The 18081-nt window shown below is 43.3% G+C and overlaps 1 pseudogene; it reads left to right on the top strand.

Annotated features, from left to right (window-relative positions):
- Positions 1-8261: 8261 nt before the first annotated feature.
- Positions 8262-17278, top strand: LOC116884654 (annotated as a pseudogene).
- Positions 17279-18081: the final 803 nt, after the last annotated feature.

The raw sequence follows: 18081 nt of genomic DNA, 5'->3' as shown, positions 1-18081 counted from the left end.
AAAGGTCCCTATCAACACCTGCTAAGGTCCCTATCAACACCTGTCTGGCCTCAGGGCCTGATGGGCTTTGTTTACAGCTGAAGCCAATCTTCACAAGAGATCTGTGAAGTCTTCCCCAGAGCCTTGTACAATCTTAGTGAGTGAAGTGGATCTATTCCTGGACTCCTCGACTTTGTCCCAAGCCTTAAAGCAGCCAAGTGACACTGCTCTCTAACGGCATCATCAAATCAGCTCCTGTAGTTCAGAAACTCACCCTTCTCCAAGCAGTTGATCTTTAACAATAGCCATTCCCCTTGCTCCATTTCATTGTTCAAGGCTTTCTCCCTCCACCACATTAACCACTGCTAACTGCTGTGACCAAACCTTTCCAGTCTTGGGGAATAACTCTATTTTGGGTAGCCCAGTTACTTAATATTTGTTTAACTTAAGGGGAATGAATTTCATAGGAAACTATAGCCTCTTTAAAACGCCTCAGGCCTACCATTTCTATAGGATGCCATGCTATCTCATCAAAATCATGATCTGTATCATTAGCAGGCATGTGCTGCACAATGACTGGGAAGACCCATGGTGATTTTGTAAGCACAGGACCCTCCTCTGGCAGCACAGTTGGCTCAAGATTAATCCTTTCTCTTGAAATGGGCTGTTTCAGCTTCTTCCCCCCACTCCCTGGCCACACACCTGGTTCTCTGCCCCACCCAGGAGCTTCAGGGATTTGAGACTGGGCAGAGCAGTGATCTATCTGCCTTCTAGGTGGATTTGCTTCCCTCTTTCATTCTGCAGGCTTTCAGTCACCAGATCTGAGCCTTTTTGTTCTCCCTTTTTCATTGCTCCTCCCTTTCCAAGCACTTCCACCTCTACCCATAACCTCCCCAGTGCACAGCCAATACTGCAACTCTTTCAAAAATGAGATAATAGAGTGACCCTTCTGGTATCCCAGAAGATTTTCATACAATTTGTGTTTCTCAGATCTTTCCATATCTACTTGCAACTTTTCCAGTTGTTAAGTCATTCTCCCAACTTTTTTTTTTTGAAGCAAAATATAGAAAAAGGAAAAAGAAGTAGAAGAAAAAGAGGAAGGAGAAGGAGAAGGAGGAGAAGGAAAAGGAGGAGGAGGAGAAGAAGGAAAGGAAAACAAAACAGAAAATCCCCTCTGGGAGCAAAGCAAGGGAGTATCCAATGGCAGCCCCTATAATAAACTTTTTGTTGACATCCTGAAACAGAATACCCATCCCTTCCTACCCTGCCATCTCCTCTACAGAATCAGAAACCAACTTTCCCATTTTACCTAGCCCCATTTTGGGCACCATTCATAACCATAACTTTTGGTTACTGTATTGGGTTCTTATATCTCTACCTCCCTTCTACCTTACTCCACACATATCCTTTCCAACCCATCAACAAAAGGTAGGAGAGAAAGAAAATTAGAGGGGAAATGGGACATCAACCTTTCTACCCAATGATTAGGGCGTAGAGTTCCTAGGGGCAAGTCCAGTTTTCATTGTCAGGATCTCTTTAACCAGCAACAAGCAACAAACAGCAATCCAGCAACAGCAGGGGATGCAGCAGCTTCACAGAACTCTGACATTTTTATACCCTCTCAAGAGTACCCAGAATCCCAAATGTAAACTGCCTTCAACTGGCAGAATCACGCCCCTGCCAGAGGATGAGATAAATCATAGACAATCTGAAGCACCCCTATATTACACACCTGGGATTAAAACAAAAACATATTCAGATAACATAATTGGGCTCTTAGAGAAACCAAAATTCTCACTACAATTTTTGGATTTTGGTTTTTGGTTTTTCGAGACAGGATTTCTCTGTGTAGCCCCGGCTGTCCTAGAACTCACTCTATAGACCAGGCTGACCTTGAACTCAGAGATCTGCCTGCCTTTGCTTCCCAAGTGGTAAGATTAAAGGTGTGCACCACTGCCACCTTACTGAGATTGTTTTATTTGTTTTTGGTGTTGTGTACATGTGTGCAGGTAAGTGCCCTAGTTGTTGGAGGCCATCTTTGTGAGTCTGCTCTCCCCTTCTAACTTCACATGAGTTCTAGGCATTGATCAGGTTTTCAAACTTGAGCAGAAAGTGTCTTATCCACTCAGCCACCTCACAGGTCCAGAAAAAAAATACTCATTTTTAAAATTTATAAATTTCAAAGCCACATTCAAGGGCTATAACAAGACTAAAAATTCTTTGTGATATAAGTTGACTATAGAAGTCAATGAGAATCAGCGTAGGAGGGGGCTGGAGAGATTGCTCAGCGGTTAAGAGCACTGACTGTTGTTCCAGAGGTCCTGAGTTCAATTCCCAGCAACCACATGGTGGCTCACAGCCATCTGTAATGAGATCTGGTGCCCCCTTCTGGTGTGTCTGAAGACAGCTACAGTGTACTGATATGTAATAAATGAATAAATCTTTAAAAACAAAAAGGGGGGGTTGGGGATTTGGCTCAGTGGTAGAGCGCTTGCCTAGGAAGCGCAAGGTCCTGGGTTCGGTCCCCAACCCCGGGGGAAAAAAAAAGAGAGAGAGAATCAGCGTAGGAGGGAAGGGAAGGTAATAGTATATGTAGTGAAACTTTAAAAAAATTGCAGTGACAGGTTCTTCACAGCACACAAGGGTACTGAATGTGTGTGGTACAACTCAGGATCCTGAGTTCTACACATGGTCATGAATCAGCTCCACATAGGGAATACTTGTCTGTGGCTCTCCCTAGTTCTACTCCTAACTCGGATGCTTCTTCCTTCTACATTAAGGGCATCTAGACTTGAATTCCTGGTCCAGGTTATTTCATTTGGTGACAATTGATAGAGAAGGTGGGAGCAAAGGCGAACCATCCTTGAAGCTTTGAAGAGAGGACCCAGGTGAAACCCAGATATATCTTTATCATTGTAGAAGATAAGCTCTAAGCAAAAGTCACTCCCTCATTAAACGTGTGCAGGATGCTCATCAACATGATTGCTCCACTCTCAGTGACTATGTCAGGAACATGATCATTCCACTGTCAATGACCATGCCAAAGCTGAAGAGGGGACTCACCAGCAGCAGCATGAACAGAGTTCATGAACTCAGCCACAGAAGGAAGCTCATTCTTCCAGCAGATGAACACTTTATCATCTGACATCAACTCGTGACAAAAGATATATAGAACTGCAGGTATAGAGCAGACAAATACAGATTCTTCAAGAGGGACAAGGTAGGCATGGTGCCACATACTTTTTAATCCCAGAAATCCTGGAAGCAGAGGCAGGTGGTCCTCTGTGAGTTTAAGTCTAATCTGGTCTATATAGAAATACCCTTTCAAAAACAATAACAGGGTGCTGGTGGCACTGGGGAGGCAAAGGGAGGCAGATGTCTGAGTTCAAAGACAGCCTGGTCTACAGAGTGAGTTCCAGGACAGCCAGGGCTCCACAGGGAACCCCTGTCTCAAAAAAAAAAAAAAACTAAGACAAAACAAAACAAGTGACAATAAAATATTTTAATTAAAAATTATCTTCACATATATGCATTTGTTTTTCTACAGATTAAATATGCATTTCTCTAGGTAACATGTGACTTAATGATGTATGTGAGCATATTGATGTTATTTCATTCTGCTTTCTTTATTCTGTTAAAAGAATAACTAAAACAGCTCCCTGCACCCAAATCCTGTGGGGGACAGAGCTGAACTCCCATAGGTGCGGACAATCCTGAGATCTCAGGGGGGACCGACACTTCTGCCCACTTCTGCTCACATTCCTGGTCCAAGAGGAACCTGCATAGTGCCTCTGGATACAGGAATGTAGGAGCAGTCAGCGTTAGGAACTGCTAGTTTCTGTCTGCGCCCAGAACTGAACTGAACAGGTCCCACAGCTCCCTGCACCCAAATCCTGTGGGGGAGAGAGTTGGACCCTCAGAAGTGCAGACAATCCTGAGAACTTAGAGGAGACAACTACTTCTGACCACATTCCTGACCCAAGAGGAAACCACCTAGTATCATCTGTGCTCTCTGGAAACAGGGAACTAGGAGCAGTCAGGGGAAGGACCCTTCAGGTGGCTGGCTGCGCAGAGAGCTAAAAGCCAGTCACCAGGGGTGCCTACATACCTGAGAGCAGAGGTAAGACCAACTCTTCCGCACCAAATGACCCACCTGGAGGTTCAGGTCACACAAACTCAGGAGCAGGTCTCTGTTGCCAGATCCAACTGAAAAAAAAAAAAAAAAAAGGTCTGTAGGAGTGCTGACACACATGTCTATGGGAGGGTCAAGCCACTGTCAGAGACAGCAGGGGACAAGCTAACAGTAGAAACAACCTGATGGCAAGAGGCAAGCCCATGAACAACAGAAACCAAGACTACTTGGCATCATCAGAGCCCAGTTCTCCCACCAAAGCAAATACTGGATATCCAAACACACCAGAAAAGCAAGATTTGGATTTAAAAATCATATCTCATGATGATGATAGAGGACTTTAAGAAGGACATAAATAATTCTCTTTTAAGAAATACAGGACAACACAGGTAAACAAGTATAAGCCCTTAAAGAGGAAACACAAAAATCCCTTAAAGAATTGCAAGAAAATACAGCCACAGGTGAAGGAATTGAAAAAACCTTCCAGGATTTAAAAATGGAAAGAGAAACAAAAAAGAAAGCACAAAGGGAGACAACCCTGGAGATAGAAAACTTAGGAAAGAGATCAGGAGTCATAGATGCAAGCATTACCAACAGAATACAAGACATAGAAGAGAGAATCTCAGGGGCAGAAGATACCTAGAAAACATCGACACAACTGTCAAAGATAATGTAACACGCAAAGAGCTCCTAGCTCAAAACATACAGGAAATCCAGGACACAATGAGAAGATCAACCTAAGGATAATAGGTATAGAAGAGAGTGAAGACTCCCAGCTCAAAGGACCAGTAAATATCTTCAACAAAATTATAGAAGAAAACTTCCCTACCTAAAGAAAGAGATGCAGATAAACATACAAGAAACCTACAGAACTCCAAATAGATGGGACCAGAAAAGAAATTCTTCCTGTCACATAATAATCAAAACAACAAACGCACAAGACAAAGAAAGAATATTAAAATGAGTAAAGGAAAAAGGTCAAGTAACATATAGAGGCAGACCTATCAGAATTACACCAGATTTCTCACCAGAGACTATGAAAGCCAGAAGATCCTGGGCAGATGTCATACAAACTCTAAGAGAACACAGATGCCAGCCCAGGCTACTATATCCAGCAAAACTCTCAATTACCATAGATGTAGAAACCAAGATATTCCATGACAAAACCAAATTTACACAATATCTTTCTGCAAATCCAGCCCTAAAAAGGATAATAGATAGAAAACTCCAACACATGGAGGGAAACTATACCCTAGAAAAAGCAAAAAACTAATCTCCTTGCAATGAAACCAAAAGAAGAGAGACACACAAACATAATTCCACCTCTAACAACAAAAATAACAGAAAATAACATCACTATTTAATATCTCTTAACATCAGTGGACTCAATTCCCCAATAAAAAGACATAGAATAACAAACTGTATATGTAAAGAGGACCCCCAGCATTTTGCTGCATACCTCAGAGACAAAGACAGACACTACCTCAGAGTAAAAGGCTAGAAAATAACTTTCTAAGCAAATGGTCCAAAGAAACAAGCTGGAGTAGCCATTTGAATATCGAATAAAGTTGACTTTCAACCAAAAGTTATCAAAAAAGATAAGGAAGGTCACTTCATATTCATCAAAGGAAGAATCCACCAAGATGAACTCTCAATCCTAAATATCTATGCTGCAAATGCAAGGGCACCTACATTCATGAAAGAAACCTTACTAAAGCTCAAAGCACACATTGCACCTCACACAATAATAGTAGGAGATTTCAACAACACACTCTCATCAATGGACACATCATGGAAACGGAAATAAAACAGAGACATAGAGAAACTAACAGAAGTTATGAACCAAATGGACTTAACAGATATTTATAGAACATTCCATCCTAAAACAAAAGGATACACCTTCTTCTCAGCACATCATGGAACCTTCTCCAAAATTGAGCATATAATCAGTCACAAAACAGACCTCAACAGATATAGGAAGATAGAAATAATCCCATGCATCCTATCAGATCACCACAGACAAGGCTGGTCTTCAATAACAACAATAACGAAAGAACACCCACATATACATGGAAGTTCAGCAATGCTCTACTCAAAGCCTAAGTCCAAGTGGATCAAGGACCTGCATATCAAACCAGATACACTCAAACTAATAGAAGAAAAAGTGGGGAAGAGTTCCACATGGGCACTGGGGAACATTTTCGAACAGAACCCCAATGGCTTATGCTCTAAGATCAAGAATCAACAAATGGGATCTCATAAAACTGCAAGGCTTCTGTAAGGCAAAGGACACTGATATTAGGCCAAAACAGCAACCAACAGATTGGGAAAAGATCTTTACCAATCCTACATCCAATAGAGGGCTCATATCCAAAATACACAAAGAACTCAAGAAGTAAGACTCCAGAGTCCCAAATAACCCTATTAAAAAATGGGGTTCAGAGCTAAACAAAGAATTCACAGCTGAGGAATGCCAAATGGCTAAGAAGCACCTAAAGAAATGTTCAACATCCTTAGTCATCAGGGAAATGCAAATCAGAACAACCCCGAGATTCCACCTCACACCAGTCAGAATGGCTAAGATCAAAACCTCAGGTGACAACAGATGTTGGTGAGGATATGGAGAAAGAGGAACACTCCTCCATTGTTGGTGGGATTGCAGACTGGTACAACCACATTGGAAATCAGTCTGGAGGTTCCTCAGAAAATTGGACATTGCATTACCTGAGGAACCAGCTGTACCTCTCCTGGGCATATACCCAAAAGATGCCCCAACATATAACAAAGACACATGCTCTACTATGTTCATAGCAGCCTTATTTATAACAGCCAGAAGCTGGAAAGAACCCAGATGCCTTTCAACAGAGGAATGGATACAGAAAATGGAGTGCTACTCAGCTATCAAAAACAATGACTTCATGAAATTCATAGGCAAATGGAATGAACTAGAAAATATCATCCTGAGTGATGTAACCCAATTACAGAAAACACACATGGTATGCACTCACTGATAAGTGGATATTAGCCCAAAAGCTCGAATTACCCAAGATGCAATCCACAGACCACATGAAACTCAAGAAGGATGACCAAAATGTAGATGCTTCACTTCTTCTTAAAAGGGGGAACAAAAATATCCATAGGAGATAGGGAGGCAAAGTTTGGAGCACAGCCTGAAGGAATGGCCATTCAGAATCTGCCCCACATGTGGCCCATATATATACAGCCTCCAAAAGTAGTTAAGATTGATGAAGCTAAGAAGTGCATGCTGACAAGAGCCTGGTTTAGCTGTCTTATGAGAGGCACAGCCAGAGCATGTCAAATACAGAGGTGAATGCTAGCAGCAAACTATTGAACTGACAACGGGATCCCTGTTGGAGGAATTAGAGAAAGGACTGAAGGAGCTGAAGGGTCTTGCAACCCCATAAAAACAACAATGCCAACCAATTCAGAGCTCCCAGGGACCACTAAACCAAATAAACCACTATTCAAAGACTATACATGGACTGACCCATGGCTCCAGATGCATATGTAGCAGAGGATTCAGTGTAGAAGAATGCCCGGGGTGGGGGGTGGATGGGGACAGGACCACCCTTATAGAAGAAGGGGAGGGGGTGAGATAGGGGGCTTATGTCCAGGAAACCAGGAAAGGGGAATAACATTTAAAATGTAAATAAAACAATATCCAATAAAAAGAAGAATAACTAATAACTCAGAAAATGGTGTGAGTCTGGTCAGCTGCACCGTGTGTGGGAAAAGGCCCAAGGCTTCAAGTCATACAATGTAGGATCATTTTGGCTTCAAACAGTTGGGCCAATGAACACCAGAAGTCAATAAAATTAAAATGTGTTTTGATTTGTACCTCGGAGCCTCTCTGAGTGGCTTCTAAGATCAATGAGCTGCAAGGCATTGTGTGTCTGCATTCACAGGCTGGTGAGCAGCATGGGGAGAGCTGGGAAGAAGATGGTCCTCTGTCGGCTGAACTGTAAAACCAAGTACAAAAGGTTAAAGCATGAATATTCAAAAGCGAATGAGACTCAGACAGAGGGTGGCTATCTAGAGCAAGCACAGAGGAAACATAAGCAGTGCCCACCAAGCAGAAAGGTTAGCCCAACAACTTGTTAATCTCGACTCTGCCACACAGCCATTCTTAATGTGTGAGAAGTGCGAGCCTCTCATCGAATGTGCCAGGAGTTCAGAGTCCATCGAGAAGGCCTTCCCTAAAGTGAGCTGGGAGTAGCCATGTGTGCCCGACACTGTTAAGCACCCACTAACGTAGATCCTTTTGCTTGCATTCCATGGTTACAGTCTCCTCTTTGCTCCAGCGTCCGGTTGGTCAGTGTCTCTACAGGGAAAGATCAAGAGGACGAAGACGCCACGACGTATTCTCATCTTCATGATAATCATCTTTATTGACGTTGTAAATAAACACTGCTATAGTTTGGCTTCCAACACAAAGTAACAACTGAGAGGACCTGGTCTACTGGTGCTGTCTATGGCCTCTGTTTTCCTGTTACGACGAACGTCTCAGTGGGCATCCTCGCTTCCTGATCCTTACAGGGCACCGTCTTCGAAGTACATCAAAGCACGTATGGAGTGTCCCTGGGTAACGACTCAGTGCTAATGTATCATACTGTGCTTTTACATCACATTTGCCTGTTTCAGATGAGTATAACTGACAAACTAAGTGGAGGCATTCCTTCTAGGCTCTGCCCGACAGTTACCTAGCAACAGCCAGGTAGGCCTGGCTTGCAATAGAAAGGGATGTGTGGTCCCTCCTCGCTTGTCTGCTTCCTCTCTGCATCTCTGACTCTTTTTTCTCCCTATTCTCCTGTTTTCTTCCCTCTCCCCATCTCTCTTGGAGTGTTCCTGGCTGGCCTTTCCTGGCTCCTCCCTCCTCCTCCTCCTCCTCCTCCTCCCCCTCCCCCTCCCCTCTTTCTCTTCCTCCTCCTTCCCCTCTTCTCTTCCCTCCTCCTCCTTCCCTCTCTCTCTCTCTCTCTCTCTCTCTCTCTCTCTCCTCTACTCCCTCCTTACCTCCCCCTCCCATGCCCCCAAACAAACTCAATTCTATACTATTCGGGGCAGTTGTCATATGTTATACTCAGAGGGAAGGGATGCCCTGCCAAGGTACCCCCCACCACCCACCCACACACACACCATTCTGCACTCTACAAAACATATCTTAGTCTTTTTATAAAACACAACACTGAGTTTCTATCCATGTTAAACCATCGGCAACCAGTGGACCATGGATTTGTCCTCCGAGGCCAGTGCACCCTCTCATCTTTTTCTAAGACTTGGAATATAATATAACTTACTGATATTTTCAGATTATTTGAGATAGCCTATGTTGTATAGCTATTTTCTCTGAACTGAAACACATTCCTTCCTACAGGAAGAAAGGAGGTTCTGGAAGGAGGGCTAGAGAAATGACTACACAGTGAAGAGCATTGGCTATTCTTGCAGACCACTGAGTTCAAGTCACAACACCTACATGGTGTCTCACAACTGTCTGTAACTCTAGTTTCAGGGATCATACACCCTCCTCTGTCCTCTGTGGGAACTGGGCACGTGTGATGCACATACACACATGCAGGCAGAACCCTCCATATGCCAAAATAAAATAAATTAATCTAAGACAAACAACCATGCAAGTCTCAGGAAGCTTCTAGGAGTTACAGGAGTTGTGAGGCCCCTCCCAGAGGTCATACAATTGCCTAGGGGAGGAGGCTTCAGATGTCCAAGGGCTGGGAGGCCCAGGATGCTGCCTCCATGCCTGGGTTGGCTTTTTTAGTGCTATACGTGTCTTTGGGTCACTCATACTCCTGACAGTCACCCCTCACCTATGCTCCCTAAGTCATCCCAATAACTCGCAGTTTTACCAGGGTAGATTAGGGTGGGCGTGTTTCTTTGGCCTGTCATAGCTACTACCTTTTCCAGGATGAAAAGGCATTTGTTAATGTCTTTCCCAGGAAACGTAATGAAATAACCTAGCAACAAAGTTGTGGCACATCTTTCCAAAATAGTGAATTTTGTTTCTGAATGGTTGGCCTGGAACTATTGTTTCTGGCACTAATTAGACATGAAGGCTGAAAGCCTGGGGGCCATTCCTGTATTGTCGTGACAGATTTCTATGTGTCTTCTGCATGCGAGGAATGTTTGTCTCTTTATACTTCTACTACAGGAAGTTATATATCCCAGCTGACCCCAAGTGATCAAAATATGATCATGACTTAAGTGTTACTCTGAAGGAAAGGCCGTAAACATCTTGTTTTGTTCCACTGGAAATTATCTGGTCTATCAAGAGGCCACTCCTACTCTCTTGGTTTCGGAGACTGTGGGTCACACCCCCACATTGGATGGTATAATTAGTGGAGCAGTGTAGAAAAGTTACTAACAGTAAAGTGTTTCTGAACACACAATGGCCAAAAAAAAAAAAAAAAAAAAAAAAAAATCAAAACCAAGCATGTACTAATGGGGCCCTTGCCTTGTGATATATCATGTGACAACACAGAACTGTTAGGTCTGAACACACAGTCTGAGCACATTGCACAGCACACACAGTCACAGCAGGCAAAGCCAATGGATGCTGGCCCTACACCTCAGCTCTGGTTTTTAAGAATGATGGCGTCTTTACTTCCATACTCTTATCCACACAATGGTTTAATTACAAAAGAGAAAGATATTGTTTCCCTCAGTCTTTGGGTTACATTGGGTTAGAATGTTGCATTTTTTTAATGTTGCATTTTTTTAAAATGTCTTTTTGAGTGGCTGATTTGAGTTTCATAAAACAAAATCATTATGTGAATATTGGCTTTGGATTAGGAGTGGATTTTAATAATTTCTGAAATGATCATAACTATGACATCTGCCATTTTGTACTACACATTTATGTGGAGTGGCGTTTGACAATCATAATGCCAAAGTATCAATCAACTTTGAAAGACGTTGAAGTTATTCCACATTCAACAGTATGAAATGTTCAGCCAAGATTTAATTCTTCCTGTGAAAAGAAAACCAAGCACATTCATTTCATTAGCATGCAACTTGCTTTCACTTTTAATAAATGGCACGTTTATATGCACACCAAAGGCTTGCTTTAAAAAATGTATTAATGGTAAATGTTTGGTTTGTATGCATATTTTATATGCCTACATATCCTGGGTTATGTAAATTTTTTTACATGAGGGAAGGGGTCACAGGAAGAAGAGTTTAGAGGCTGTGGTCAGAGATATAGGACTCATGGGTGTCACAGTTAAGAGTCATGCCACTGAAGCTCAGCTGACGACCATGAAGTCCAGGCCTAGAACACCGGTGTTTTCCACTGGCACCTTCTAGTGGAACTTACCTAAGCCCTCACCTTCTCTAGGTAAGTATAGGCCTGAGGAACGCAAGGCTTATGCTTGCTTGCTTGCATATTTATTCCTTCCTTCCTTCCTTCCCTCCCTCCTTCCTTCCTTCCTTCCTTCCTTCCTTCCTTCCTTCCTTCCTTCTTTCCTTCCTTCCTTTATTTATAGGTGAATTTAGGGCCTCATGAATGCTAAGAACAAACTCTGGCACTGACTGATACTCCCAGTCTTATGTGTTGTGTTAGAATCATGGCTCGTGTCTGGACAGATCACACCAGGCCAGTACAGTTCCACAGGAGAGAGGTTTATTTGTGGGAAAGGGACAAAAGGAAGCAATGAAGATGAAGAGAGAAAAAAGGGGGCGAAGGTCAGGAAGGGTCTGCCTTTTATTTGGGCTGTGACATAACTGCTCGCAGGTAAGAGTGGGAGGTGGATGCTTGCGTGGGTCCATGTTGCCTATGGGTGACATCACCATCATCACTGGATTCGGAGGTGATCTATGACCTTAAAGCCCGTTCCTGAGTATAAAGCCAGTTTCTGATGACAACACTGTGTACATTTTGTAACTATGTTTAAATATTATTTAGAAGTAGTTGGTGTGTGTGCGTGTGTGTGTGTGTGTGTGTGTGTGTGTGTGTGTGTGTGTGTGTGTGTTCAGAGTGTGTGATGTAGGGTGTGAGACATCCATATGTATGGAAGTCAGAGGACAACATTATGGAGTCAATTCCCTCTTTCCATCTTTATGTGAGTTCTGGGGTCTAATCTGAAGTCACCAGGCTCAAACTGCAAATGTCTTTATTCAGTGAGCCGTTTCACTAGCCCCTACACTTTATAAAAAGTAAAACTGGGCTGCCTTTTCATGAACCATCTAACAAGTCAGATTTCAGTCTCCTGGGTAAGTCTTGCCATTGTCTGGTGGTTAGGAGCTCTTGGTCCACAACCAAGAGGACCAATGTTTTGGACCCAACACCCACCTAACAAGTTGGACATCCCTGTAAATAAATGCCTGGAAGCCCAAGTAAGAAGGGAGTGGAGAAAGACTCCCTAGGGTTTTCTCATTTCCAGCCTAGCTGAAAAAAAAAAAAAAATGCAAGGCCCAGGTTGAATGAGGTAGCTTGCCCCACAGGAGTGGCTGGGGAGAGGGAAGGGAAGCTACCCTCTGCTGCCATTTGCATGCACAGCTAAATGCATCACATACACAAATAAGTAAGAAGAAAAGAGTTTTCTTCTTTTAGAACTATACTCTTTCATTTTAAAATCGCCGTTGATTCAAATGCAGTTATGGTAAGTAACACAGAGAGATTCTGTTTCTCATTTACCCAATGGCTCTCAGTGAAGACGGGTTGCAAAGTTTACAACCAGGATATTGATGTCCATAGAGTTGAGACCCCAGATGTTTGCAGACGGTGAGGGTTGTCATGACCTAACTCTCTTAGAGCCAAATCCCTCTCCCCTCTTCCCTCCGCCCTAAGAATCACAGATGGCTTCCCATTTGTATCATTTATCATTGCAAGAGTGTTACATCTCTAGCCTTCCGGTGCTAGCTGTTTTCACTCAGTGTATCCCTCTGTAGATTCAGACATCTTGTAACCAATATTAAAGTGGTTCTTGCCTGCTGTGGTGGCCCATGCCTTTAATCTTTGTACTTGGGAGCAGAGGCAGGAAGTTCTCTGTAGGTTCCAGACCAGCTTGGTCTATGCAGTGAGTGAAAATATGAGGACAGGATGCTCCTAGATTTGGGCTGAAGAGATTTATTGTAGCTATGAGGGAGAGCACAGCCAGAGGCTTCTGTAAAGGTCCAGACTGAACCTGACCTTGAGAGGTGGGCAGCAAAGGAGGAAGAGGAAAGGGACGGGCTAGAGAGAACCTAGGAACCCAGAGGCCAAGAGGCCAAGAGAACAAGCGATCTCAGTAGCCCACATGGCTAGGTTATATGAAAATCGGAAGAGCTGGGGAAGGGAAGGGAAACTCAGGAGAGCCTGGCTTTGTTAGGCACCTCAGCCATTCACCCTGAGCTTGAGGCCTAACATCCAGGTCACCCAAGGGCTACCTAGTGAGACCTTGTCTGAAGAAAACAAAAAGCAAAACAGAAAAACACAGCACGGATATATCACGGCTTGTTCAATTGTTCATCCATTGGAGAACAGCTGGCTTACTTCAAAATCTGGGCTATTATGAACAAAGTGCCTATAAATATTCATTACAATTTTTCATTAACGCGACTCTTCAGCTTCTCTGTGGTAACCCTCCCCCTCCCCCAGTAGGGAAACTGCTTGGAGCCTATGTCATTTGCATATGGCAGACTGCTTTCCGGGGAGGCTGTGTCCTTTTTCATTTGCATCAGTGAGTGCGAGTGACTCAGTCCCCAGCTAGCATTTTGTGCTGGCATAGTTTGGATTAGTCATTTTGAAAGGTGTGCCGAAATGGATTACTGTGCTTTTAATTTGCATTGTTAAATTCACAGATTTTTGTGTTGTTATTTTCTATTCATTTACTCTTCTCATCGGTTTCTCTTGTTTCTGTCTTATTTACTTAAGATTCATTTTATTTTTAATCATGTGTATGTGGGGGAAGGGGATGCATATCCACGTGTGTGAAGCTGCCCATGGAGGCCTGAGGTGGACGTGGAGATGGAGTTACAGGACGTTGTGCTGGGAACCACTTGAGTCCTCTGGATGAGCAGTAAGCACTTTAAACCACTGAACCGTCTCTCCAGCCCAGTTTCTTCCTTTATTTTCACGCATGAGTGTGTGTGTGTGTGTGTGTGTGTGTGTGTGTGTGTGTGCATGTGTGTGCATACGTGTTCACCTGTTATGACGGTCTATTCCCTCAGAGTATGAGCCCAAATAAACCATTCCTTCAGCTGCTTTTGTCAGGAATTTTATCACAGAACGAGAAAACTAACCAATATACCTACCAATAACTTGGCAGATTACATCATAAGTAGGTTTGTAATCTATTTTGAGTTAATATTTGTATGAGGTCAAGTTCATCGTTATTCCCCAGCCTATTGAATTACTCTGGCATTTTGTTTTGTTAAAGATATTGAATTCTGAAGTAAAAACTTAAGGGCTTTTTGGAAAGTCGTTTGGTTGGTGTTTCACTGAAGCAGACACAGGAGAGAGGATGTTCTGCTGAAGCACGCATGTGAAAGAACTCGTAATGAAGGATTCTTTTTTTTTTTTTTCCCCTGGAGCTGGGGACCGAAACCAGGGCCTTGCGCTTGCTAGGCTAGCGCTCTACCACTGAGCTAAATCCCCAACCCCTGTAATGAAGGATTCTTTACTGACAACGCACATTATTGGTCCACCTTACATCTCATAGTTGAGCTGCATTTGTCAGGACATCATAGAGAGAAACACACCAAAAAACTTCTGGTGGTGTGGTGCAGTTGGTTACTGTGTCTGCAGACTCCGGCTGATTGGGTGCACGTGCTGAGGCAAGACACATGGAGGACACATGATGTTTGGAGGGCATAAACAGGACTCCACTGAGTGACAGAGACAGAGCTTGGCTTGCTGGTACAGCTAGCTGTGCAACAATTGTGGTCTAGTGTCTTCGCTGATCTTCACTTCTCTGAAAGAGGCGCAGCTGAGAACCTCTCCTAGTGTTCCTGTTGGTCCCTCCTGCTGACTCCTGCTAAGGCTGCGGCCTGGCTGTCTCTGCTACGTCATGTCACTGCTGTTGCTAACCTGACTCTATGGAACTGGACTGCTGGTGTATACCTGAGGTGTTTGTGAGTGGAACGAGCTGCCACTGCCTGCTAACCTGTGAACTGAACTGCCAATTTCCAGACAACACAGACAGGAGTTGCTCCAAAGAAACTTTCTAAACAGGTTCACTTCCCTCATATCCTTTCTTTCTCACTACCACTGTTGGGTGGTGGGTTACAAGAAAGAGTAAATATTTAAGAACCATCATCAAGGGAGACAGTGGGGGGAAAAAAAAGAACCACCATCAAAAATAATTTTTTAAAAGATTTATTTATTTTATGTATGAGTACAATGTTGCTGTCTTCAGACACACCAGAAGAGGGCATCAGATCCCATTACAGATGGTTGTGAGCCACCATGTGGTTGCTCAGGACCTCTGGAAGAGCAGTCAGTGCTCTTAACCGCTGAGCCATCTCTCCAGCCCCCTAAAAATAAAAATTTAAGTTACAGAATTCCTATTGCAGTTTTGTAAGAAACTTGTTGGATGCATGGATGAGTTCTGTCTGTAAGTTCAGTAACAGTAGTTTCCTAGTTGACCTAAACCAATCTCTCCACCAATGCCATATAATCTTGGTAAACATTGCTAAACATCATTTTGAAGTTCTCACTGTTCTTGTCTTATTAAATTTTTAAAGATATTTTTGTTACTTTAGAATACTAGAGCTTTCAAAGTCATTCTGGGGTTAGGACAGGAACTGCATGCAAGCGTCATCCCAGTGAGGGCAGAAGTAACAGCTTTACTCAAAAAAGTTTCTCAATCAATAGTCACGGGTAGCCCTCTATTCATTTAGATATTTGATTTCTCTCATGAGTGGTTTTTCAATCAAGTGCTGGACATGTTTTGGTAGTCACACCAACATCTCACTTTTGAGCAATTATAAAACATTATTTTGCTATTTTGTCCTATTGACAACTTGAATAAAGACTCTTCCTGATGGTCTCTTTGGGGGTTTTGAGATCTGGGCACAATGGAATCTCAAATGGCTGAAAAGCACTTAAAGAAATATTCGACATCCTTAGTCATCAGGGAAATGCAAATCAAAAACAACCCCGAGATTCCACTTCATACCAGTCAGGGTTGGCCCTGGGGCTGAGGCAGGCCCAGGTCCCTCTGTCCCTCCTGCCTGGGTGGATTATGCCCAGGGTGGCATCGGTCCAGGGGGCAGGGGCGGGGGTGACTTAGCGGTGCCATTTCCGCCATTTACAACTCAGGGATCACAACAAATGCAGCCTCCACAGAGGCTCTATGGTATTACCGCTCCCATCAGCTTAGCAGCCCCAAGGAGACTGCCTGCCTCTGACACAGAAACTCATCGAGACGCTGAAGCCCTTTGGGGTTTTTGAAGAAGAAGAGGAACTGCAGCACAGGATTTTAATTTTGGGAAAATTAAATAACCTGGTGAAAGAATGGATAGGAGAAATCAGTGACAGGAACATCTGTGGAGTCCAGACTGGCCTTGTACTCTGGTGATCTTCGTCCTTGCTTAGCTTCCTGAGAGCTAGCATTAATCTTCCACAATCTGTGATTGAAAATGTTGGAGGGAAGATGTTTACATTTGGATCTTACAGAGCACATATGAAAGGTGCTGATACTGATGCGTTCTGTGTTACACCAGTACATGCTGATCGAAGTGACTTTTTCACCTCATTCTATGATTCATTGAAATTACAAGATGTGAAAGATTTAGAGCTGTTGAAGAGGCATTTGTACCAGTTGTTAAACTCTGTTTTGATGGAGCAGAGACTGATATTTCGTTTGCAAGATTAGCACTGCAGACTATTCTGGAAGATTTGGACCAATGAGAAGACATTCTGCTTAAAAACCTAGATATAAGATGCAGAGGAAGCCTTAATGGTTGCAGGGTAACTGATGTGATGAGATTTTTACATCTAGTACCAAACATTGACAGCTTCAGGTTAACCCTGAGAGCCACCAAACATGGGCCAAAGGGTGCAGCATCTCTTCCAATACATTAGATTTCCTCAGTGGTGTTTCCTGAGCTAAGCTAATACTGAGAACTTGCCAGCTTTATCTAAATGCAGTAACATCAACTCTTGTGCATATATTTTCCTTGGTATTTTCTAAATTCTATGTTTTTAGATTATAATAAAATTGATTGTAGACACTGAAAAGAAGGAGGAGGAGGAAGAGGAGGAGGAGAAGCCTCTGTGGTATCCCATGCTCTAAGTTACTGTGTCATCTGCTTCAAGTCCCCTACAGTTCTCAGGATAAAGAATGGAATGAATGGACAAATATTCTGTTTTCTAGAAAAGACCTTGTAGACAGATGCCAGTTTGTCTTTGGATGATCTGTTAATTAAAATTATTAGCCAAGAGACAATTATTAGCACAGACTTTTAATCCCAGCATTCAGGAGGCAGAGGCAGGCAGATCTCTATTGAGTCCAAGACCAGCCTGGTCTACAGAAGGAGTTCTAGGATAGCCAGGACTGCACAGAGAAACCCTGTGTTGAAAAACCACCACCACCACCAAAACTCAGATTCAATTATCTAAGATCACTCAAATTGTTTATTTCATACTAGATGTGCTGGAATGTTTGCGTTTTGTTTTTGTGAACCTGATATAGTGCTAGGGTCACCTGGGAAGATGGAGCCTCATCTGCTACCTGACAGGCTTGGAAGCAAGCGGTTGCTGACTGATGTGGGAGGGCCTGACCACTGTGGTGGGGGCACCCCTGGGCTTGTGGCCCTGGGTTATACAAGAAACCAGGCTGAGAAGCCAATAAGCAGCATTCTTCCAAGGTCTCTGCTTGAGTTCCTGCTTTGGCTTCCCTCAGTGACAGACTGTGATGGGGACATCAAAGCCAAACGAGCCCTATCCCCCTCAAGTCACCTTGATCATGGTCTATCACAGTAATAGACACACAGGGCACCAGCCAAAAGTGCTTGCT

Source organism: Rattus rattus, chromosome 1 (genome assembly GCF_011064425.1).
Source record: "Rattus rattus isolate New Zealand chromosome 1, Rrattus_CSIRO_v1, whole genome shotgun sequence".
Classification (NCBI taxonomy): Eukaryota; Metazoa; Chordata; class Mammalia; order Rodentia; family Muridae; genus Rattus; species Rattus rattus.
This window is presented reverse-complemented; position numbering and strand designations above follow the sequence as displayed.